At 34.8% G+C, this 25726-nt stretch overlaps 1 long non-coding RNA gene across 4 annotated transcripts in view; it reads left to right on the top strand.

Annotated features, from left to right (window-relative positions):
* LOC149916937 (uncharacterized) overlaps window positions 1-25726 on the top strand; it is a 55681-nt gene that overhangs the window by 16100 nt on the left and 13855 nt on the right. For all 4 annotated transcript variants that reach the window (XR_016468617.1, XR_016468615.1, XR_016468616.1 and 1 more), the window contains exons 8-17: window positions 2336-2439; window positions 2640-2784; window positions 7634-7737; window positions 7938-8082; window positions 12936-13039; window positions 13240-13384; window positions 18237-18340; window positions 18541-18685; window positions 23535-23638; window positions 23839-23983. This is a non-coding gene — a long non-coding RNA (uncharacterized LOC149916937). The remainder of the gene's footprint in view (window positions 1-2335; window positions 2440-2639; window positions 2785-7633; window positions 7738-7937; window positions 8083-12935; window positions 13040-13239; window positions 13385-18236; window positions 18341-18540; window positions 18686-23534; window positions 23639-23838; window positions 23984-25726) is intronic.

The raw sequence follows: 25726 nt of genomic DNA on the forward strand, positions 1-25726 counted from the left end.
GATATAGCAATTATTGTTGTTTTAGTAAATGCATTACCTCACTTTTACAGGTTTATTTTCAGCCAGCATATCTATCCTTTTGCTCAACACAACAGAGAACTTTCCAATAGCCAAAAAAACATTCTGCCTTTAAATTAAATTAATCTTCTTGGAAATATTACTCTTCCAACTCTCCTGTTCTGTATGTCAGCTACTGCTCAAAGCTGTCTACTGTTCCTCCTGTTAACCATACAGTTATTAAAACTTGGTATATGAATACCTTTTCATCATATTTATCCACAATAAATGAATGAGACTTCTCCCCATAGAATCTTTCTATGAAACTTTCCATCCCTCTGTCTTTCTGCTAAATCTCAAATAATCTGAACTGCAGTTCATTTAGATATTAGACCTCAGGTTCAGATAACATCCTTGAGGTAATAAAATGTTATTGTCTGACAGATCTAAAGTGATATTTTTCCTGTAGAAAATTCCATGGGGCACTTACACTGAAACTGAGAAGTGTTTTTCCTTCTCTTGCTGAGTGAGGGTTTAAATAGGAAATGCATATACACAGAGCAAAATTTGGAAGGTAACATTTCCCATCAGGTCTTTTCAGTATTACAGAGCAAGAAAAAGATTTTTAAGACTTGCATGTGCTGATTAAGGTGATTGAATTTTTTCTACTATTATTTTCCTTTTAGTTTAGCAATAAAGAAATACATTAAAAAAATGCAGTAGGGGAAAGATCTGCCCATGGATTTGTTGTATTTGTGCATATCTAAATAGCAGTACAGGCATCTTGTCATCCCAAGGACACCATGGAGTATTCATATAATATAAAGAGAGATGATGGGGATTTTCTAATAACTAAATTGGAAATCAGAAATGTTACTTTTTTTTTTTTTTTTTTTTCCCAATTTACCAGTTTGCAAGCAATGCCTCCTTTTCCATAAAGACAGCTCTTCAAGAAAGCCCATTTCTAACACTCACAGACCTGTGCAGAACACCGCTTTTCATAGATGACAGACAGTAACTTTACAATAACATCAGCCATTTCTTTCAACACTGTCACAAATACCATTCAACAACAAATAGCATTCAACTAGGCCTCAACTTCCTAATTTCATTGAAGCCTGTATACCTTTCATTCAGTGTTAACATTACTTGAAAAAAAGTGTTTGGACGTTACATTATATTATCCTCAGTTCATCGTGTTGTAGCAGATCTAATCTTTAATGAAAACGAGACATGTAGGAATCCTATTTGAACTTTTCTTTTATCTTCACTCTTATTTCAAAAAGAAAGTCGTTGATTAAACACACCTAGTGACAAACCAACATGTGATTATCATCTATAATAAATGATACTCCTGCTTGCTAGTATAATTGTATTTGCTTTTCTTGTTGCCTTTGCTTGCTTCATCCACACCAGTCGATGTGTTGAGAAAACTGACTGGGAGAAAAGAGGTCATTCCCTGGTCCTGGTTACAAAGACAGCACAGACACAGCCCATGGTGACTGAAAAACAAGGAATAAAGAGGTTCAAGACTGTACTGCAAAAGTGTATTGCAACTGCAGGTTGCTTAAAGAAGTAGAAGCAAAGGGAATGTCCACAGGTTTGAAAAAGTGGCCTGCAACTACACAATATTCATTGTTTCAGAAAGGAGATTTAACGATGCAAAATCTTTGGCAAGAGAACAGTTGTTTTTAGGGATCAAATAGAGAGAGAAATAGTGCTGGGGACCTAGACTCCATTTAGGACATAATACTTGTCTTGTCTCTACACGTGAAAATATTTTAAATTACTAGCTGAGAGATCAGGGGTCCTGAACCATGGTATGTTCATTATTGTTGATTGCATGTACTGTGTCATATCACTTAAAAAATTAAAAACATTAATGGCACTGAAATTTCAAACTGGGTGCACGTACCACTGTGCATAACAACTGACAAGCTATTATCTACGTTGATTAAAACTCTTAGTGCTAGTGTTTTAGCTTCTCCAAAAGCAAGGAATAAACAATTTGAATGTAGGCTTTATCAGTATTTGTACTTGTAATAAAACCAGGAATATTCATAGAATCATAGAATCATAGAATTTTTTTTTTGAGTTGGAAGGGACTCTTACAGACCATTGAGTCCAGTTCCCCAGTAATGAACAGGGACACCCACAGAGGTCAGAGACCTCAGAGGCCTGTCCAGCCTGACCATGAATATCTCCCCACTGCCATAATGTTGTCTTGCCCCAGACCTATACAAGACTACAAAGTGAGTCACCAGCTCTGGATTCCTACTTAGGAGGGGTTTGCCATCAAGATAGACAGCAAGTCTCCATGTAACCCTCTCTCCTCTAGGCATCAGCCCTGGGAAACATGCTGCCAAATATTCTTCAGAAAAGCATCTTAGAGAGGTTTCTGTGAGCAGATGGGGGACATTTGATGAAGCAAACGGATGCTGGGTAAGCAGTAATTCTCACTCAACCACCAGCCTGGGGGCTCCGTTCTTTCTTCATTTCCATTCTTTCTGATGGAAATGTCCTTGAAACTTAACTTTTTCCTACTTTTCCAGTACTTGTTTGATACTTTCTTTTTCTAGTAAGCAAAAATTCTAAGCCCTTGTCCTCCAGTAACTGTCTTTCATTTTCTGATACATTCAAAGATAACCTTTGGAGGCATGCCTTTTTCTGGGAAGCCAAGTTCTAACAGCAGAAAAAAATTTCAAAGGCTGTATGGAGAGCATCAACTACAATGGCAATAATATCACTGACCTTGCTAGAAGGAAGAAATTGGAACCTTCTAATGTGGTAAGAACATAACTTTATCATCATCTAAACTTCTGCTTCTCCTTCTAAGGAAAGTTTGTGAGTGTGTGTGACAGATGTTCTGAAATCATATAATATATAAAACAAAGTTTGTCACATGCCTAAAGATTTCATTATACATACTTTTATGATTCTTGTTTGTTTGTTTGTTTGTTTGTTTTTAATATCTGGGAACCTGTTTCTGCTGGGATTTAAGTTTCAGCTTTACAGAATTAGCCTTCAGCATCAGATGAATGTTTTTTAAAAGAAAACCAGTAGATCAGTATATACATTTTTGCTTTCATCTTATAGTAACCCAAAACTAGGATGGACAATATTTATTGTTAAATCAATTGCAGTGTGTCAAGGATCTAAATCCTGTTATCTTCCATCCCCACAGAGCAAGTTGCGTGGGTGTGCAAAATCATTAGAAAGGGAAGGCTCAGAGCCATTTTATGGGAGCTCCGTAAAGCATCAAGATACTAAACTTTGAAACTGTTATTTAGCTTATTAACGTTACAGGGATTATTAACATTACATTCTATTTTTTTCTCTCCAAAGCATTCATAGTTGCTTTCATGTTTAAACTTGTGTCTTTCTGTAAGGGTTGATCAGGAAATCACTTTAATTTCTGTATTTTTAAGAATCTGGGCGTTCCTAAAATAGTTGGTGGATTACATGAGCAATGTGGGTAGGAAATAAATGTATTATTACCCTGAATTTGAGATAGATCTGTTCAAGGCTTTCTTCTGTACAGTACTGCAGCCTTCACAAAGCCCTGCTCACAGTATGTATAGTTTGATTACCGCTTTTTTTCTTTATGTATTTTGCATAGTACATAACAGTAATGAAGAATAAGATATAAGATAAACATGTACAGTAGAAATAAAGTGCAATGATTCTTCTTGGACAGATGTGCAACTTCTGAGATGTCTGTAGGACAAATTCCAGCTTTTGAAAAGCATAGCACAGCTAACAGTTCTGTAGAGTGTCTATAAACTCCTCTTTCTGGTTTATTTGGATGTGAATTTTCTGTTTGCTTGTTTTGTTTGTTAGTTGATTACATTCTGTTGCCTGTGACATTAAAGCAAAATCTACATATGTAGATTTGGTAGTGTTAGAGGTTTACCACTAAACTGTGGCATGCTAGTTTAATCTGATGATTCACTTCTGAGAATATAGAAACAGAAGTGAACTTTGCTTTCAGATGAATTATTTAAATTTCTTCCGCTCTTCAAAAACAGAATCAGTTTCACTTATGAAATCAACATGGATGTTTATGTTTCTTACAAAAAAACTTTTATTCTTCTAGTTTTGAACCTGATTTAGCATGAAAAATACTAAGCTGAAACTACTATTTTTGTTAACCACGTTTATGTTAATGGCACTTAAGCAATCCAACCAGGATCAAAGCTCCATTGTAGGAACTGTGCAGATGCATAGCAGTAGACATATCCTGCCCTAAAGAAAAAGCAAAAATAAATAACGTAATGAAATGGAACACAAAGTAATTGGTAAAGTTATAAGAAGCATCATAGGGGGAAAAAAAAATAGATGGACAAAGAATAAAAAAGAGGTTTGAGACAAAAATAAAAATGTTCTTACTGTCAGATTTCAGAAGTTGTACAAGGAAAAGGAGTAAAAAATTAAATTTATACAACGAGGATGTCCAGAAAATCTAAGAAGTTAATCTTGATTTTACATTGAACAAAAATAGAATGAATAAAAATCCTTAGGTCTCACAAATACGTATGTTATGATCATAAATGCACCATTAAGAGTCTTTCAACATCTTCTTAAGCAATTTATTCATTTTATCTTTAGAGGGTAACAATGTGGAGCAAAAAAGTTTTGCAGTCCTCTGTGATAGAACAAGTGGCAGCAAACCTTTGAGGAGAAAGAGTAAGATGGATGGCCTTAAACAGTTTTTGCTTTTATTAATGGAGCCTGATTTGTTTTCACAGAAATGAGGCAAATAATAAACATACACAGAAAGGAGAGTAGGAGATAGAAGGACAACAAGAAAAAAAAAAATGGAGTGTCAAATTTTCTCCCAAATGGACTTGCAAGAGTTGACAGTGACTTACTAGAGCATTAATTTCTTCTTTACAGCTTTATTCAGGTCTAAGACAGAAAAAAAGAACATGCACACGAGTCTTCCAATCCATATTTTCTATGTTATTTAAAGTAATAAGGTTATGTATGGTATTTTATGTTGGTTTCATTTACATTTGCAGGTACTAAAATCTAACAAGTTTCTCAAAACCTGTAACAGAAAAAATGCTGAGAAGAATCAAATTTATTGCTCTCTCTCTTCACATACATTGGGCTTATGATCCTCCCACTTCAGTGGCTGCTCTTCCATGTATTACTGAGTGCAATCATGTACAAATATAAGATAAACATTTTCTTTAAAGTATTTATAGTATGTTGCGCTCAAATAAATATTTGAGAAAATAAAGAAATAACCTGACAGCTATTAATCAGAGTTTTATTGCCTTTAATATATGATCCATCCTGATATAGCAATTATTGTTGTTTTAGTAAATGCATTACCTCACTTTTACAGGTTTATTTTCAGCCAGCATATCTATCCTTTTGCTCAACACAACAGAGAACTTTCCAATAGCCAAAAAAACATTCTGCCTTTAAATTAAATTAATCTTCTTGGAAATATTACTCTTCCAACTCTCCTGTTCTGTATGTCAGCTACTGCTCAAAGCTGTCTACTGTTCCTCCTGTTAACCATACAGTTATTAAAACTTGGTATATGAATACCTTTTCATCATATTTATCCACAATAAATGAATGAGACTTCTCCCCATAGAATCTTTCTATGAAACTTTCCATCCCTCTGTCTTTCTGCTAAATCTCAAATAATCTGAACTGCAGTTCATTTAGATATTAGACCTCAGGTTCAGATAACATCCTTGAGGTAATAAAATGTTATTGTCTGACAGATCTAAAGTGATATTTTTCCTGTAGAAAATTCCATGGGGCACTTACACTGAAACTGAGAAGTGTTTTTCCTTCTCTTGCTGAGTGAGGGTTTAAATAGGAAATGCATATACACAGAGCAAAATTTGGAAGGTAACATTTCCCATCAGGTCTTTTCAGTATTACAGAGCAAGAAAAAAGATTTTTAAGACTTGCATGTGCTGATTAAGGTGATTGAATTTTTTCTACTATTATTTTCCTTTTAGTTTAGCAATAAAGAAATACATTAAAAAAATGCAGTAGGGGAAAGATCTGCCCATGGATTTGTTGTATTTGTGCATTTCTAAATAGCAGTACAGGCATCTTGTCATCCCAAGGACACCATGGAGTATTCATATAATATAAAGAGAGATGATGGGGATTTTCTAATAACTAAATTGGAAATCAGAAATGTTACTTTTTTTTTTTTTTTTTCCCAATTTACCAGTTTGCAAGCAATGCCTCCTTTTCCATAAAGACAGCTCTTCAAGAAAGCCCATTTCTAACACTCACAGACCTGTGCAGAACACCGCTTTTCATAGATGACAGACAGTAACTTTACAATAACATCAGCCATTTCTTTCAACACTGTCACAAATACCATTCAACAACAAATAGCATTCAACTAGGCCTCAACTTCCTAATTTCATTGAAGCCTGTATACCTTTCATTCAGTGTTAACATTACTTGAAAAAAAGTGTTTGGACGTTACATTATATTATCCTCAGTTCATCGTGTTGTAGCAGATCTAATCTTTAATGAAAACGAGACATGTAGGAATCCTATTTGAACTTTTCTTTTATCTTCACTCTTATTTCAAAAAGAAAGTCGTTGATTAAACACACCTAGTGACAAACCAACATGTGATTATCATCTATAATAAATGATACTCCTGCTTGCTAGTATAATTGTATTTGCTTTTCTTGTTGCCTTTGCTTGCTTCATCCACACCAGTCGATGTGTTGAGAAAACTGACTGGGAGAAAAGAGGTCATTCCCTGGTCCTGGTTACAAAGACAGCACAGACACAGCCCATGGTGACTGAAAAACAAGGAATAAAGAGGTTCAAGACTGTACTGCAAAAGTGTATTGCAACTGCAGGTTGCTTAAAGAAGTAGAAGCAAAGGGAATGTCCACAGGTTTGAAAAAGTGGCCTGCAACTACACAATATTCATTGTTTCAGAAAGGAGATTTAACGATGCAAAATCTTTGGCAAGAGAACAGTTGTTTTTAGGGATCAAATAGAGAGAGAAATAGTGCTGGGGACCTAGACTCCATTTAGGACATAATACTTGTCTTGTCTCTACACGTGAAAATATTTTAAATTACTAGCTGAGAGATCAGGGGTCCTGAACCATGGTATGTTCATTATTGTTGATTGCATGTACTGTGTCATATCACTTAAAAAATTAAAAACATTAATGGCACTGAAATTTCAAACTGGGTGCACGTACCACTGTGCATAACAACTGACAAGCTATTATCTACGTTGATTAAAACTCTTAGTGCTAGTGTTTTAGCTTCTCCAAAAGCAAGGAATAAACAATTTGAATGTAGGCTTTATCAGTATTTGTACTTGTAATAAAACCAGGAATATTCATAGAATCATAGAATCATAGAATTTTTTTTTTGAGTTGGAAGGGACTCTTACAGACCATTGAGTCCAGTTCCCCAGTAATGAACAGGGACACCCACAGAGGTCAGAGACCTCAGAGGCCTGTCCAGCCTGACCATGAATATCTCCCCACTGCCATAATGTTGTCTTGCCCCAGACCTATACAAGACTACAAAGTGAGTCACCAGCTCTGGATTCCTACTTAGGAGGGGTTTGCCATCAAGATAGACAGCAAGTCTCCATGTAACCCTCTCTCCTCTAGGCATCAGCCCTGGGAAACATGCTGCCAAATATTCTTCAGAAAAGCATCTTAGAGAGGTTTCTGTGAGCAGATGGGGGACGTTTGATGAAGCAAACGGATGCTGGGTAAGCAGTAATTCTCACTCAACCACCAGCCTGGGGGCTCCGTTCTTTCTTCATTTCCATTCTTTCTGATGGAAATGTCCTTGAAACTTAACTTTTTCCTACTTTTCCAGTACTTGTTTGATACTTTCTTTTTCTAGTAAGCAAAAATTCTAAGCCCTTGTCCTCCAGTAACTGTCTTTCATTTTCTGATACATTCAAAGATAACCTTTGGAGGCATGCCTTTTTCTGGGAAGCCAAGTTCTAACAGCAGAAAAAAATTTCAAAGGCTGTATGGAGAGCATCAACTACAATGGCAATAATATCACTGACCTTGCTAGAAGGAAGAAATTGGAACCTTCTAATGTGGTAAGAACATAACTTTATCATCATCTAAACTTCTGCTTCTCCTTCTAAGGAAAGTTTGTGAGTGTGTGTGACAGATGTTCTGAAATCATATAATATATAAAACAAAGTTTGTCACATGCCTAAAGATTTCATTATACATACTTTTATGATTCTTGTTTGTTTGTTTGTTTGTTTGTTTGTTTTTAATATCTGGGAACCTGTTTCTGCTGGGATTTAAGTTTCAGCTTTACAGAATTAGCCTTCAGCATCAGATGAATGTTTTTTAAAAGAAAACCAGTAGATCAGTATATACATTTTTGCTTTCATCTTATAGTAACCCAAAACTAGGATGGACAATATTTATTGTTAAATCAATTGCAGTGTGTCAAGGATCTAAATCCTGTTATCTTCCATCCCCACAGAGCAAGTTGCGTGGGTGTGCAAAATCATTAGAAAGGGAAGGCTCAGAGCCATTTTATGGGAGCTCCGTAAAGCATCAAGATACTAAACTTTGAAACTGTTATTTAGCTTATTAACGTTACAGGGATTATTAACATTACATTCTATTTTTTTCTCTCCAAAGCATTCATAGTTGCTTTCATGTTTAAACTTGTGTCTTTCTGTAAGGGTTGATCAGGAAATCACTTTAATTTCTGTATTTTTAAGAATCTGGGCGTTCCTAAAATAGTTGGTGGATTACATGAGCAATGTGGGTAGGAAATAAATGTATTATTACCCTGAATTTGAGATAGATCTGTTCAAGGCTTTCTTCTGTACAGTACTGCAGCCTTCACAAAGCCCTGCTCACAGTATGTATAGTTTGATTACCGCTTTTTTTCTTTATGTATTTTGCATAGTACATAACAGTAATGAAGAATAAGATATAAGATAAACATGTACAGTAGAAATAAAGTGCAATGATTCTTCTTGGACAGATGTGCAACTTCTGAGATGTCTGTAGGACAAATTCCAGCTTTTGAAAAGCATAGCACAGCTAACAGTTCTGTAGAGTGTCTATAAACTCCTCTTTCTGGTTTATTTGGATGTGAATTTTCTGTTTGCTTGTTTTGTTTGTTAGTTGATTACATTCTGTTGCCTGTGACATTAAAGCAAAATCTACATATGTAGATTTGGTAGTGTTAGAGGTTTACCACTAAACTGTGGCATGCTAGTTTAATCTGATGATTCACTTCTGAGAATATAGAAACAGAAGTGAACTTTGCTTTCAGATGAATTATTTAAATTTCTTCCGCTCTTCAAAAACAGAATCAGTTTCACTTATGAAATCAACATGGATGTTTATGTTTCTTACAAAAAAACTTTTATTCTTCTAGTTTTGAACCTGATTTAGCATGAAAAATACTAAGCTGAAACTACTATTTTTGTTAACCACGTTTATGTTAATGGCACTTAAGCAATCCAACCAGGATCAAAGCTCCATTGTAGGAACTGTGCAGATGCATAGCAGTAGACATATCCTGCCCTAAAGAAAAAGCAAAAATAAATAACGTAATGAAATGGAACACAAAGTAATTGGTAAAGTTATAAGAAGCATCATAGGGGGAAAAAAAAATAGATGGACAAAGAATAAAAAAGAGGTTTGAGACAAAAATAAAAATGTTCTTACTGTCAGATTTCAGAAGTTGTACAAGGAAAAGGAGTAAAAAATTAAATTTATACAACGAGGATGTCCAGAAAATCTAAGAAGTTAATCTTGATTTTACATTGAACAAAAATAGAATGAATAAAAATCCTTAGGTCTCACAAATACGTATGTTATGATCATAAATGCACCATTAAGAGTCTTTCAACATCTTCTTAAGCAATTTATTCATTTTATCTTTAGAGGGTAACAATGTGGAGCAAAAAAGTTTTGCAGTCCTCTGTGATAGAACAAGTGGCAGCAAACCTTTGAGGAGAAAGAGTAAGATGGATGGCCTTAAACAGTTTTTGCTTTTATTAATGGAGCCTGATTTGTTTTCACAGAAATGAGGCAAATAATAAACATACACAGAAAGGAGAGTAGGAGATAGAAGGACAACAAGAAAAAAAAAAATGGAGTGTCAAATTTTCTCCCAAATGGACTTGCAAGAGTTGACAGTGACTTACTAGAGCATTAATTTCTTCTTTACAGCTTTATTCAGGTCTAAGACAGAAAAAAAGAACATGCACACGAGTCTTCCAATCCATATTTTCTATGTTATTTAAAGTAATAAGGTTATGTATGGTATTTTATGTTGGTTTCATTTACATTTGCAGGTACTAAAATCTAACAAGTTTCTCAAAACCTGTAACAGAAAAAATGCTGAGAAGAATCAAATTTATTGCTCTCTCTCTTCACATACATTGGGCTTATGATCCTCCCACTTCAGTGGCTGCTCTTCCATGTATTACTGAGTGCAATCATGTACAAATATAAGATAAACATTTTCTTTAAAGTATTTATAGTATGTTGCGCTCAAATAAATATTTGAGAAAATAAAGAAATAACCTGACAGCTATTAATCAGAGTTTTATTGCCTTTAATATATGATCCATCCTGATATAGCAATTATTGTTGTTTTAGTAAATGCATTACCTCACTTTTACAGGTTTATTTTCAGCCAGCATATCTATCCTTTTGCTCAACACAACAGAGAACTTTCCAATAGCCAAAAAAACATTCTGCCTTTAAATTAAATTAATCTTCTTGGAAATATTACTCTTCCAACTCTCCTGTTCTGTATGTCAGCTACTGCTCAAAGCTGTCTACTGTTCCTCCTGTTAACCATACAGTTATTAAAACTTGGTATATGAATACCTTTTCATCATATTTATCCACAATAAATGAATGAGACTTCTCCCCATAGAATCTTTCTATGAAACTTTCCATCCCTCTGTCTTTCTGCTAAATCTCAAATAATCTGAACTGCAGTTCATTTAGATATTAGACCTCAGGTTCAGATAACATCCTTGAGGTAATAAAATGTTATTGTCTGACAGATCTAAAGTGATATTTTTCCTGTAGAAAATTCCATGGGGCACTTACACTGAAACTGAGAAGTGTTTTTCCTTCTCTTGCTGAGTGAGGGTTTAAATAGGAAATGCATATACACAGAGCAAAATTTGGAAGGTAACATTTCCCATCAGGTCTTTTCAGTATTACAGAGCAAGAAAAAAGATTTTTAAGACTTGCATGTGCTGATTAAGGTGATTGAATTTTTTCTACTATTATTTTCCTTTTAGTTTAGCAATAAAGAAATACATTAAAAAAATGCAGTAGGGGAAAGATCTGCCCATGGATTTGTTGTATTTGTGCATATCTAAATAGCAGTACAGGCATCTTGTCATCCCAAGGACACCATGGAGTATTCATATAATATAAAGAGAGATGATGGGGATTTTCTAATAACTAAATTGGAAATCAGAAATGTTACTTTTTTTTTTTTTTTTTCCCAATTTACCAGTTTGCAAGCAATGCCTCCTTTTCCATAAAGACAGCTCTTCAAGAAAGCCCATTTCTAACACTCACAGACCTGTGCAGAACACCGCTTTTCATAGATGACAGACAGTAACTTTACAATAACATCAGCCATTTCTTTCAACACTGTCACAAATACCATTCAACAACAAATAGCATTCAACTAGGCCTCAACTTCCTAATTTCATTGAAGCCTGTATACCTTTCATTCAGTGTTAACATTACTTGAAAAAAAGTGTTTGGACGTTACATTATATTATCCTCAGTTCATCGTGTTGTAGCAGATCTAATCTTTAATGAAAACGAGACATGTAGGAATCCTATTTGAACTTTTCTTTTATCTTCACTCTTATTTCAAAAAGAAAGTCGTTGATTAAACACACCTAGTGACAAACCAACATGTGATTATCATCTATAATAAATGATACTCCTGCTTGCTAGTATAATTGTATTTGCTTTTCTTGTTGCCTTTGCTTGCTTCATCCACACCAGTCGATGTGTTGAGAAAACTGACTGGGAGAAAAGAGGTCATTCCCTGGTCCTGGTTACAAAGACAGCACAGACACAGCCCATGGTGACTGAAAAACAAGGAATAAAGAGGTTCAAGACTGTACTGCAAAAGTGTATTGCAACTGCAGGTTGCTTAAAGAAGTAGAAGCAAAGGGAATGTCCACAGGTTTGAAAAAGTGGCCTGCAACTACACAATATTCATTGTTTCAGAAAGGAGATTTAACGATGCAAAATCTTTGGCAAGAGAACAGTTGTTTTTAGGGATCAAATAGAGAGAGAAATAGTGCTGGGGACCTAGACTCCATTTAGGACATAATACTTGTCTTGTCTCTACACGTGAAAATATTTTAAATTACTAGCTGAGAGATCAGGGGTCCTGAACCATGGTATGTTCATTATTGTTGATTGCATGTACTGTGTCATATCACTTAAAAAATTAAAAACATTAATGGCACTGAAATTTCAAACTGGGTGCACGTACCACTGTGCATAACAACTGACAAGCTATTATCTACGTTGATTAAAACTCTTAGTGCTAGTGTTTTAGCTTCTCCAAAAGCAAGGAATAAACAATTTGAATGTAGGCTTTATCAGTATTTGTACTTGTAATAAAACCAGGAATATTCATAGAATCATAGAATCATAGAATTTTTTTTTTGAGTTGGAAGGGACTCTTACAGACCATTGAGTCCAGTTCCCCAGTAATGAACAGGGACACCCACAGAGGTCAGAGACCTCAGAGGCCTGTCCAGCCTGACCATGAATATCTCCCCACTGCCATAATGTTGTCTTGCCCCAGACCTATACAAGACTACAAAGTGAGTCACCAGCTCTGGATTCCTACTTAGGAGGGGTTTGCCATCAAGATAGACAGCAAGTCTCCATGTAACCCTCTCTCCTCTAGGCATCAGCCCTGGGAAACATGCTGCCAAATATTCTTCAGAAAAGCATCTTAGAGAGGTTTCTGTGAGCAGATGGGGGACATTTGATGAAGCAAACGGATGCTGGGTAAGCAGTAATTCTCACTCAACCACCAGCCTGGGGGCTCCGTTCTTTCTTCATTTCCATTCTTTCTGATGGAAATGTCCTTGAAACTTAACTTTTTCCTACTTTTCCAGTACTTGTTTGATACTTTCTTTTTCTAGTAAGCAAAAATTCTAAGCCCTTGTCCTCCAGTAACTGTCTTTCATTTTCTGATACATTCAAAGATAACCTTTGGAGGCATGCCTTTTTCTGGGAAGCCAAGTTCTAACAGCAGAAAAAAATTTCAAAGGCTGTATGGAGAGCATCAACTACAATGGCAATAATATCACTGACCTTGCTAGAAGGAAGAAATTGGAACCTTCTAATGTGGTAAGAACATAACTTTATCATCATCTAAACTTCTGCTTCTCCTTCTAAGGAAAGTTTGTGAGTGTGTGTGACAGATGTTCTGAAATCATATAATATATAAAACAAAGTTTGTCACATGCCTAAAGATTTCATTATACATACTTTTATGATTCTTGTTTGTTTGTTTGTTTGTTTGTTTGTTTTTAATATCTGGGAACCTGTTTCTGCTGGGATTTAAGTTTCAGCTTTACAGAATTAGCCTTCAGCATCAGATGAATGTTTTTTAAAAGAAAACCAGTAGATCAGTATATACATTTTTGCTTTCATCTTATAGTAACCCAAAACTAGGATGGACAATATTTATTGTTAAATCAATTGCAGTGTGTCAAGGATCTAAATCCTGTTATCTTCCATCCCCACAGAGCAAGTTGCGTGGGTGTGCAAAATCATTAGAAAGGGAAGGCTCAGAGCCATTTTATGGGAGCTCCGTAAAGCATCAAGATACTAAACTTTGAAACTGTTATTTAGCTTATTAACGTTACAGGGATTATTAACATTACATTCTATTTTTTTCTCTCCAAAGCATTCATAGTTGCTTTCATGTTTAAACTTGTGTCTTTCTGTAAGGGTTGATCAGGAAATCACTTTAATTTCTGTATTTTTAAGAATCTGGGCGTTCCTAAAATAGTTGGTGGATTACATGAGCAATGTGGGTAGGAAATAAATGTATTATTACCCTGAATTTGAGATAGATCTGTTCAAGGCTTTCTTCTGTACAGTACTGCAGCCTTCACAAAGCCCTGCTCACAGTATGTATAGTTTGATTACCGCTTTTTTTCTTTATGTATTTTGCATAGTACATAACAGTAATGAAGAATAAGATATAAGATAAACATGTACAGTAGAAATAAAGTGCAATGATTCTTCTTGGACAGATGTGCAACTTCTGAGATGTCTGTAGGACAAATTCCAGCTTTTGAAAAGCATAGCACAGCTAACAGTTCTGTAGAGTGTCTATAAACTCCTCTTTCTGGTTTATTTGGATGTGAATTTTCTGTTTGCTTGTTTTGTTTGTTAGTTGATTACATTCTGTTGCCTGTGACATTAAAGCAAAATCTACATATGTAGATTTGGTAGTGTTAGAGGTTTACCACTAAACTGTGGCATGCTAGTTTAATCTGATGATTCACTTCTGAGAATATAGAAACAGAAGTGAACTTTGCTTTCAGATGAATTATTTAAATTTCTTCCGCTCTTCAAAAACAGAATCAGTTTCACTTATGAAATCAACATGGATGTTTATGTTTCTTACAAAAAAACTTTTATTCTTCTAGTTTTGAACCTGATTTAGCATGAAAAATACTAAGCTGAAACTACTATTTTTGTTAACCACGTTTATGTTAATGGCACTTAAGCAATCCAACCAGGATCAAAGCTCCATTGTAGGAACTGTGCAGATGCATAGCAGTAGACATATCCTGCCCTAAAGAAAAAGCAAAAATAAATAACGTAATGAAATGGAACACAAAGTAATTGGTAAAGTTATAAGAAGCATCATAGGGGGAAAAAAAAATAGATGGACAAAGAATAAAAAAGAGGTTTGAGACAAAAATAAAAATGTTCTTACTGTCAGATTTCAGAAGTTGTACAAGGAAAAGGAGTAAAAAATTAAATTTATACAACGAGGATGTCCAGAAAATCTAAGAAGTTAATCTTGATTTTACATTGAACAAAAATAGAATGAATAAAAATCCTTAGGTCTCACAAATACGTATGTTATGATCATAAATGCACCATTAAGAGTCTTTCAACATCTTCTTAAGCAATTTATTCATTTTATCTTTAGAGGGTAACAATGTGGAGCAAAAAAGTTTTGCAGTCCTCTGTGATAGAACAAGTGGCAGCAAACCTTTGAGGAGAAAGAGTAAGATGGATGGCCTTAAACAGTTTTTGCTTTTATTAATGGAGCCTGATTTGTTTTCACAGAAATGAGGCAAATAATAAACATACACAGAAAGGAGAGTAGGAGATAGAAGGACAACAAGAAAAAAAAAAATGGAGTGTCAAATTTTCTCCCAAATGGACTTGCAAGAGTTGACAGTGACTTACTAGAGCATTAATTTCTTCTTTACAGCTTTATTCAGGTCTAAGACAGAAAAAAAGAACATGCACACGAGTCTTCCAATCCATATTTTCTATGTTATTTAAAGTAATAAGGTTATGTATGGTATTTTATGTTGGTTTCATTTACATTTGCAGGTACTAAAATCTAACAAGTTTCTCAAAACCTGTAACAGAAAAATGCTGAGAAGAATCAAATTTATTGCTCTCTCTCTTCACATACATTGGGCTTATGATCCTCCCACTTCAGTGGCTGCTCTTCCATGTATTACTGAGTGCAATCATGTACAAATATAAGATAAACATTTTCTTTAAAGTATTTATAGTATGTTGCGCTCAAATAAATATTTGAGAAAATAAAGAAATAACCTGACAGCTATTAATCAGAGTTTTATTGCCTTTAATATATGATCCATCCTGATATAGCAATTATTGTTGTTTTAGTAAATGCATTACCTCACTTTTACAGGTTTATTTTCAGCCAGCATATCTATCCTTTTGCTCAACACAACAGAGAACTTTCCAATAGCCAAAAAAACATTCTGCCTTTAAATTAAATTAATCTTCTTGGAAATATTACTCTTCCAACTCTCCTGTTCTGTATGTCAGCTACTGCTCAAAGCTGTCTACTGTTCCTCCTGTTAACCATACAGTTATTAAAACTTGGTATATGAATACCTTTTCATCATATTTATCCACAATAAATGAATGAGACTTCTCCCCATAGAATCTTTCTATGAAACTTTCCATCCCTCTGTCTTTCTGCTAAATCTCAAATAATCTGAACTGCAGTTCATTTAGATATTAGACCTCAGGTTCAGATAACATCCTTGAGGTAATAAAATGTTATTGTCTGACAGATCTAAAGTGATATTTTTCCTGTAGAAAATTCCATGGGGCACTTACACTGAAACTGAGAAGTGTTTTTCCTTCTCTTGCTGAGTGAGGGTTTAAATAGGAAATGCATATACACAGAGCAAAATTTGGAAGGTAACATTTCCCATCAGGTCTTTTCAGTATTACAGAGCAAGAAAAAAGATTTTTAAGACTTGCATGTGCTGATTAAGGTGATTGAATTTTTTCTACTATTATTTTCCTTTTAGTTTAGCAATAAAGAAATACATTAAAAAAATGCAGTAGGGGAAAGATCTGCCCATGGATTTGTTGTATTTGTGCATATCTAAATAGCAGTACAGGCATCTTGTCATCCCAAGGACACCATGGAGTATTCATATAATATAAAGAGAGATGATGGGGATTTTCTAATAACTAAATTGGAAATCAGAAATGTTACTTTTTTTTTTTTTTTTTTCCCAATTTACCAGTTTGCAAGCAATGCCTCCTTTTCCATAAAGACAGCTCTTCAAGAAAGCCCATTTCTAACACTCACAGACCTGTGCAGAACACCGCTTTTCATAGATGACAGACAGTAACTTTACAATAACATCAGCCATTTCTTTCAACACTGTCACAAATACCATTCAACAACAAATAGCATTCAACTAGGCCTCAACTTCCTAATTTCATTGAAGCCTGTATACCTTTCATTCAGTGTTAACATTACTTGAAAAAAAGTGTTTGGACGTTACATTATATTATCCTCAGTTCATCGTGTTGTAGCAGATCTAATCTTTAATGAAAACGAGACATGTAGGAATCCTATTTGAACTTTTCTTTTATCTTCACTCTTATTTCAAAAAGAAAGTCGTTGATTAAACACACCTAGTGACAAACCAACATGTGATTATCATCTATAATAAATGATACTCCTGCTTGCTAGTATAATTGTATTTGCTTTTCTTGTTGCCTTTGCTTGCTTCATCCACACCAGTCGATGTGTTGAGAAAACTGACTGGGAGAAAAGAGGTCATTCCCTGGTCCTGGTTACAAAGACAGCACAGACACAGCCCATGGTGACTGAAAAACAAGGAATAAAGAGGTTCAAGACTGTACTGCAAAAGTGTATTGCAACTGCAGGTTGCTTAAAGAAGTAGAAGCAAAGGGAATGTCCACAGGTTTGAAAAAGTGGCCTGCAACTACACAATATTCATTGTTTCAGAAAGGAGATTTAACGATGCAAAATCTTTGGCAAGAGAACAGTTGTTTTTAGGGATCAAATAGAGAGAGAAATAGTGCTGGGGACCTAGACTCCATTTAGGACATAATACTTGTCTTGTCTCTACACGTGAAAATATTTTAAATTACTAGCTGAGAGATCAGGGGTCCTGAACCATGGTATGTTCATTATTGTTGATTGCATGTACTGTGTCATATCACTTAAAAAATTAAAAACATTAATGGCACTGAAATTTCAAACTGGGTGCACGTACCACTGTGCATAACAACTGACAAGCTATTATCTACGTTGATTAAAACTCTTAGTGCTAGTGTTTTAGCTTCTCCAAAAGCAAGGAATAAACAATTTGAATGTAGGCTTTATCAGTATTTGTACTTGTAATAAAACCAGGAATATTCATAGAATCATAGAATCATAGAATTTTTTTTTGAGTTGGAAGGGACTCTTACAGACCATTGAGTCCAGTTCCCCAGTAATGAACAGGGACACCCACAGAGGTCAGAGACCTCAGAGGCCTGTCCAGCCTGACCATGAATATCTCCCCACTGCCATAATGTTGTCTTGCCCCAGACCTATACAAGACTACAAAGTGAGTCACCAGCTCTGGATTCCTACTTAGGAGGGGTTTGCCATCAAGATAGACAGCAAGTCTCCATGTAACCCTCTCTCCTCTAGGCATCAGCCCTGGGAAACATGCTGCCAAATATTCTTCAGAAAAGCATCTTAGAGAGGTTTCTGTGAGCAGATGGGGGACATTTGATGAAGCAAACGGATGCTGGGTAAGCAGTAATTCTCACTCAACCACCAGCCTGGGGGCTCCGTTCTTTCTTCATTTCCATTCTTTCTGATGGAAATGTCCTTGAAACTTAACTTTTTCCTACTTTTCCAGTACTTGTTTGATACTTTCTTTTTCTAGTAAGCAAAAATTCTAAGCCCTTGTCCTCCAGTAACTGTCTTTCATTTTCTGATACATTCAAAGATAACCTTTGGAGGCATGCCTTTTTCTGGGAAGCCAAGTTCTAACAGCAGAAAAAAATTTCAAAGGCTGTATGGAGAGCATCAACTACAATGGCAATAATATCACTGACCTTGCTAGAAGGAAGAAATTGGAACCTTCTAATGTGGTAAGAACATAACTTTATCATCATCTAAACTTCTGCTTCTCCTTCTAAGGAAAGTTTGTGAGTGTGTGTGACAGATGTTCTGAAATCATATAATATATAAAACAAAGTTTGTCACATGCCTAAAGATTTCATTATACATACTTTTATGATTCTTGTTTGTTTGTTTGTTTGTTTGTTTTTAATATCTGGGAACCTGTTTCTGCTGGGATTTAAGTTTCAGCTTTACAGAATTAGCCTTCAGCATCAGGTGAATGTTTTTTAAAAGAAAACCAGTAGATCAGTATATACATTTTTGCTTTCATCTTATAGTAACCCAAAACTAGGATGGACAATATTTATTGTTAAATCAATTGCAGTGTGTCAAGGATCTAAATCCTGTTATCTTCCATCCCCACAGAGCAAGTTGCGTGGGTGTGCAAAATCATTAGAAAGGGAAGGCTCAGAGCCATTTTATGGGAGCTCCGTAAAGCATCAAGATACTAAACTTTGAAACTGTTATTTAGCTTATTAACGTTACAGGGATTATTAACATTACATTCTATTTTTTTCTCTCCAAAGCATTCATAGTTGCTTTCATGTTTAAACTTGTGTCTTTCTGTAAGGGTTGATCAGGAAATCACTTTAATTTCTGTATTTTTAAGAATCTGGGCGTTCCTAAAATAGTTGGTGGATTACATGAGCAATGTGGGTAGGAAATAAATGTATTATTACCCTGAATTTGAGATAGATCTGTTCAAGGCTTTCTTCTGTACAGTACTGCAGCCTTCACAAAGCCCTGCTCACAGTATGTATAGTTTGATTACCGCTTTTTTTCTTTATGTATTTTGCATAGTACATAACAGTAATGAAGAATAAGATATAAGATAAACATGTACAGTAGAAATAAAGTGCAATGATTCTTCTTGGACAGATGTGCAACTTCTGAGATGTCTGTAGGACAAATTCCAGCTTTTGAAAAGCATAGCACAGCTAACAGTTCTGTAGAGTGTCTATAAACTCCTCTTTCTGGTTTATTTGGATGTGAATTTTCTGTTTGCTTGTTTTGTTTGTTAGTTGATTACATTCTGTTGCCTGTGACATTAAAGCAAAATCTACATATGTAGATTTGGTAGTGTTAGAGGTTTACCACTAAACTGTGGCATGCTAGTTTAATCTGATGATTCACTTCTGAGAATATAGAAACAGAAGTGAACTTTGCTTTCAGATGAATTATTTAAATTTCTTCCGCTCTTCAAAAACAGAATCAGTTTCACTTATGAAATCAACATGGATGTTTATGTTTCTTACAAAAAAACTTTTATTCTTCTAGTTTTGAACCTGATTTAGCATGAAAAATACTAAGCTGAAACTACTATTTTTGTTAACCACGTTTATGTTAATGGCACTTAAGCAATCCAACCAGGATCAAAGCTCCATTGTAGGAACTGTGCAGATGCATAGCAGTAGACATATCCTGCCCTAAAGAAAAAGCAAAAATAAATAACGTAATGAAATGGAACACAAAGTAATTGGTAAAGTTATAAGAAGCATCATAGGGGGAAAAAAAAATAGATGGACAAAGAATAAAAAAGAGGTTTGAGACAAAAATAAAAATGTTCTTACTGTCAGATTTCAGAAGTTGTACAAGGAAAAGGAGTAAAAAATTAAATTTATACAACGAGGATGTCCAGAAAATCTAAGAAGTTAATCTTGATTTTACATTGAACAAAAATAGAATGAATAAAAATCCTTAGGTCTCACAAATACGTATGTTATGATCATAAATGCACCATTAAGAGTCTTTCAACATCTTCTTAAGCAATTTATTCATTTTATCTTTAGAGGGTAACAATGTGGAGCAAAAAAGTTTTGCAGTCCTCTGTGATAGAACAAGTGGCAGCAAACCTTTGAGGAGAAAGAGTAAGATGGATGGCCTTAAACAGTTTTTGCTTTTATTAATGGAGCCTGATTTGTTTTCACAGAAATGAGGCAAATAATAAACATACACAGAAAGGAGAGTAGGAGATAGAAGGACAACAAGAAAAAAAAAAAGGAGTGTCAAATTTTCTCCCAAATGGACTTGCAAGAGTTGACAGTGACTTACTAGAGCATTAATTTCTTCTTTACAGCTTTATTCAGGTCTAAGACAGAAAAAAAGAACATGCACACGAGTCTTCCAATCCATATTTTCTATGTTATTTAAAGTAATAAGGTTATGTATGGTATTTTATGTTGGTTTCATTTACATTTGCAGGTACTAAAATCTAACAAGTTTCTCAAAACCTGTAACAGAAAAATGCTGAGAAGAATCAAATTTATTGCTCTCTCTCTTCACATACATTGGGCTTATGATCCTCCCACTTCAGTGGCTGCTCTTCCATGTATTACTGAGTGCAATCATGTACAAATATAAGATAAACATTTTCTTTAAAGTATTTATAGTATGTTGCGCTCAAATAAATATTTGAGAAAATAAAGAAATAACCTGACAGCTATTAATCAGAGTTTTATTGCCTTTAATATATGATCCATCCTGATATAGCAATTATTGTTGTTTTAGTAAATGCATTACCTCACTTTTACAGGTTTATTTTCAGCCAGCATATCTATCCTTTTGCTCAACACAACAGAGAACTTTCCAATAGCCAAAAAAACATTCTGCCTTTAAATTAAATTAATCTTCTTGGAAATATTACTCTTCCAACTCTCCTGTTCTGTATGTCAGCTACTGCTCAAAGCTGTCTACTGTTCCTCCTGTTAACCATACAGTTATTAAAACTTGGTATATGAATACCTTTTCATCATATTTATCCACAATAAATGAATGAGACTTCTCCCCATAGAATCTTTCTATGAAACTTTCCATCCCTCTGTCTTTCTGCTAAATCTCAAATAATCTGAACTGCAGTTCATTTAGATATTAGACCTCAGGTTCAGATAACATCCTTGAGGTAATAAAATGTTATTGTCTGACAGATCTAAAGTGATATTTTTCCTGTAGAAAATTCCATGGGGCACTTACACTGAAACTGAGAAGTGTTTTTCCTTCTCTTGCTGAGTGAGGGTTTAAATAGGAAATGCATATACACAGAGCAAAATTTGGAAGGTAACATTTCCCATCAGGTCTTTTCAGTATTACAGAGCAAGAAAAAGATTTTTAAGACTTGCATGTGCTGATTAAGGTGATTGAATTTTTTCTACTATTATTTTCCTTTTAGTTTAGCAATAAAGAAATACATTAAAAAAATGCAGTAGGGGAAAGATCTGCCCATGGATTTGTTGTATTTGTGCATATCTAAATAGCAGTACAGGCATCTTGTCATCCCAAGGACACCATGGAGTATTCATATAATATAAAGAGAGATGATGGGGATTTTCTAATAACTAAATTGGAAATCAGAAATGTTACTTTTTTTTTTTTTTTTTTTTTCCCAATTTACCAGTTTGCAAGCAATGCCTCCTTTTCCATAAAGACAGCTCTTCAAGAAAGCCCATTTCTAACACTCACAGACCTGTGCAGAACACCGCTTTTCATAGATGACAGACAGTAACTTTACAATAACATCAGCCATTTCTTTCAACACTGTCACAAATACCATTCAACAACAAATAGCATTCAACTAGGCCTCAACTTCCTAATTTCATTGAAGCCTGTATACCTTTCATTCAGTGTTAACATTACTTGAAAAAAAGTGTTTGGACGTTACATTATATTATCCTCAGTTCATCGTGTTGTAGCAGATCTAATCTTTAATGAAAACGAGACATGTAGGAATCCTATTTGAACTTTTCTTTTATCTTCACTCTTATTTCAAAAAGAAAGTCGTTGATTAAACACACCTAGTGACAAACCAACATGTGATTATCATCTATAATAAATGATACTCCTGCTTGCTAGTATAATTGTATTTGCTTTTCTTGTTGCCTTTGCTTGCTTCATCCACACCAGTCGATGTGTTGAGAAAACTGACTGGGAGAAAAGAGGTCATTCCCTGGTCCTGGTTACAAAGACAGCACAGACACAGCCCATGGTGACTGAAAAACAAGGAATAAAGAGGTTCAAGACTGTACTGCAAAAGTGTATTGCAACTGCAGGTTGCTTAAAGAAGTAGAAGCAAAGGGAATGTCCACAGGTTTGAAAAAGTGGCCTGCAACTACACAATATTCATTGTTTCAGAAAGGAGATTTAACGATGCAAAATCTTTGGCAAGAGAACAGTTGTTTTTAGGGATCAAATAGAGAGAGAAATAGTGCTGGGGACCTAGACTCCATTTAGGACATAATACTTGTCTTGTCTCTACACGTGAAAATATTTTAAATTACTAGCTGAGAGATCAGGGGTCCTGAACCATGGTATGTTCATTATTGTTGATTGCATGTACTGTGTCATATCACTTAAAAAATTAAAAACATTAATGGCACTGAAATTTCAAACTGGGTGCACGTACCACTGTGCATAACAACTGACAAGCTATTATCTACGTTGATTAAAACTCTTAGTGCTAGTGTTTTAGCTTCTCCAAAAGCAAGGAATAAACAATTTGAATGTAGGCTTTATCAGTATTTGTACTTGTAATAAAACCAGGAATATTCATAGAATCATAGAATCATAGAATTTTTTTTTGAGTTGGAAGGGACTCTTACAGACCATTGAGTCCAGTTCCCCAGTAATGAACAGGGACACCCACAGAGGTCAGAGACCTCAGAGGCCTGTCCAGCCTGACCATGAATATCTCCCCACTGCCATAATGTTGTCTTGCCCCAGACCTATACAAGACTACAAAGTGAGTCACCAGCTCTGGATTCCTACTTAGGAGGGGTTTGCCATCAAGATAGACAGCAAGTCTCCATGTAACCCTCTCTCCTCTAGGCATCAGCCCTGGGAAACATGCTGCCAAATATTCTTCAGAAAAGCATCTTAGAGAGGTTTCTGTGAGCAGATGGGGGACATTTGATGAAGCAAACGGATGCTGGGTAAGCAGTAATTCTCACTCAACCACCAGCCTGGGGGCTCCGTTCTTTCTTCATTTCCATTCTTTCTGATGGAAATGTCCTTGAAACTTAACTTTTTCCTACTTTTCCAGTACTTGTTTGATACTTTCTTTTTCTAGTAAGCAAAAATTCTAAGCCCTTGTCCTCCAGTAACTGTCTTTCATTTTCTGATACATTCAAAGATAACCTTTGGAGGCATGCCTTTTTCTGGGAAGCCAAGTTCTAACAGCAGAAAAAAATTTCAAAGGCTGTATGGAGAGCATCAACTACAATGGCAATAATATCACTGACCTTGCTAGAAGGAAGAAATTGGAACCTTCTAATGTGGTAAGAACATAACTTTATCATCATCTAAACTTCTGCTTCTCCTTCTAAGGAAAGTTTGTGAGTGTGTGTGACAGATGTTCTGAAATCATATAATATATAAAACAAAGTTTGTCACATGCCTAAAGATTTCATTATACATACTTTTATGATTCTTGTTTGTTTGTTTGTTTGTTTGTTTTTAATATCTGGGAACCTGTTTCTGCTGGGATTTAAGTTTCAGCTTTACAGAATTAGCCTTCAGCATCAGATGAATGTTTTTTAAAAGAAAACCAGTAGATCAGTATATACATTTTTGCTTTCATCTTATAGTAACCCAAAACTAGGATGGACAATATTTATTGTTAAATCAATTGCAGTGTGTCAAGGATCTAAATCCTGTTATCTTCCATCCCCACAGAGCAAGTTGCGTGGGTGTGCAAAATCATTAGAAAGGGAAGGCTCAGAGCCATTTTATGGGAGCTCCGTAAAGCATCAAGATACTAAACTTTGAAACTGTTATTTAGCTTATTAACGTTACAGGGATTATTAACATTACATTCTATTTTTTTCTCTCCAAAGCATTCATAGTTGCTTTCATGTTTAAACTTGTGTCTTTCTGTAAGGGTTGATCAGGAAATCACTTTAATTTCTGTATTTTTAAGAATCTGGGCGTTCCTAAAATAGTTGGTGGATTACATGAGCAATGTGGGTAGGAAATAAATGTATTATTACCCTGAATTTGAGATAGATCTGTTCAAGGCTTTCTTCTGTACAGTACTGCAGCCTTCACAAAGCCCTGCTCACAGTATGTATAGTTTGATTACCGCTTTTTTTCTTTATGTATTTTGCATAGTACATAACAGTAATGAAGAATAAGATATAAGATAAACATGTACAGTAGAAATAAAGTGCAATGATTCTTCTTGGACAGATGTGCAACTTCTGAGATGTCTGTAGGACAAATTCCAGCTTTTGAAAAGCATAGCACAGCTAACAGTTCTGTAGAGTGTCTATAAACTCCTCTTTCTGGTTTATTTGGATGTGAATTTTCTGTTTGCTTGTTTTGTTTGTTAGTTGATTACATTCTGTTGCCTGTGACATTAAAGCAAAATCTACATATGTAGATTTGGTAGTGTTAGAGGTTTACCACTAAACTGTGGCATGCTAGTTTAATCTGATGATTCACTTCTGAGAATATAGAAACAGAAGTGAACTTTGCTTTCAGATGAATTATTTAAATTTCTTCCGCTCTTCAAAAACAGAATCAGTTTCACTTATGAAATCAACATGGATGTTTATGTTTCTTACAAAAAAACTTTTATTCTTCTAGTTTTGAACCTGATTTAGCATGAAAAATACTAAGCTGAAACTACTATTTTTGTTAACCACGTTTATGTTAATGGCACTTAAGCAATCCAACCAGGATCAAAGCTCCATTGTAGGAACTGTGCAGATGCATAGCAGTAGACATATCCTGCCCTAAAGAAAAAGCAAAAATAAATAACGTAATGAAATGGAACACAAAGTAATTGGTAAAGTTATAAGAAGCATCATAGGGGGAAAAAAATATAGATGGACAAAGAATAAAAAAGAGGTTTGAGACAAAAATAAAAATGTTCTTACTGTCAGATTTCAGAAGTTGTACAAGGAAAAGGAGTAAAAAATTAAATTTATACAACGAGGATGTCCAGAAAATCTAAGAAGTTAATCTTGATTTTACATTGAACAAAAATAGAATGAATAAAAATCCTTAGGTCTCACAAA

This window comes from Phasianus colchicus, chromosome 8, assembly GCF_987193195.1.
Source record: "Phasianus colchicus chromosome 8, bPhaCol1.hap1.1, whole genome shotgun sequence".
Taxonomy (NCBI): Eukaryota; Metazoa; Chordata; class Aves; order Galliformes; family Phasianidae; genus Phasianus; species Phasianus colchicus.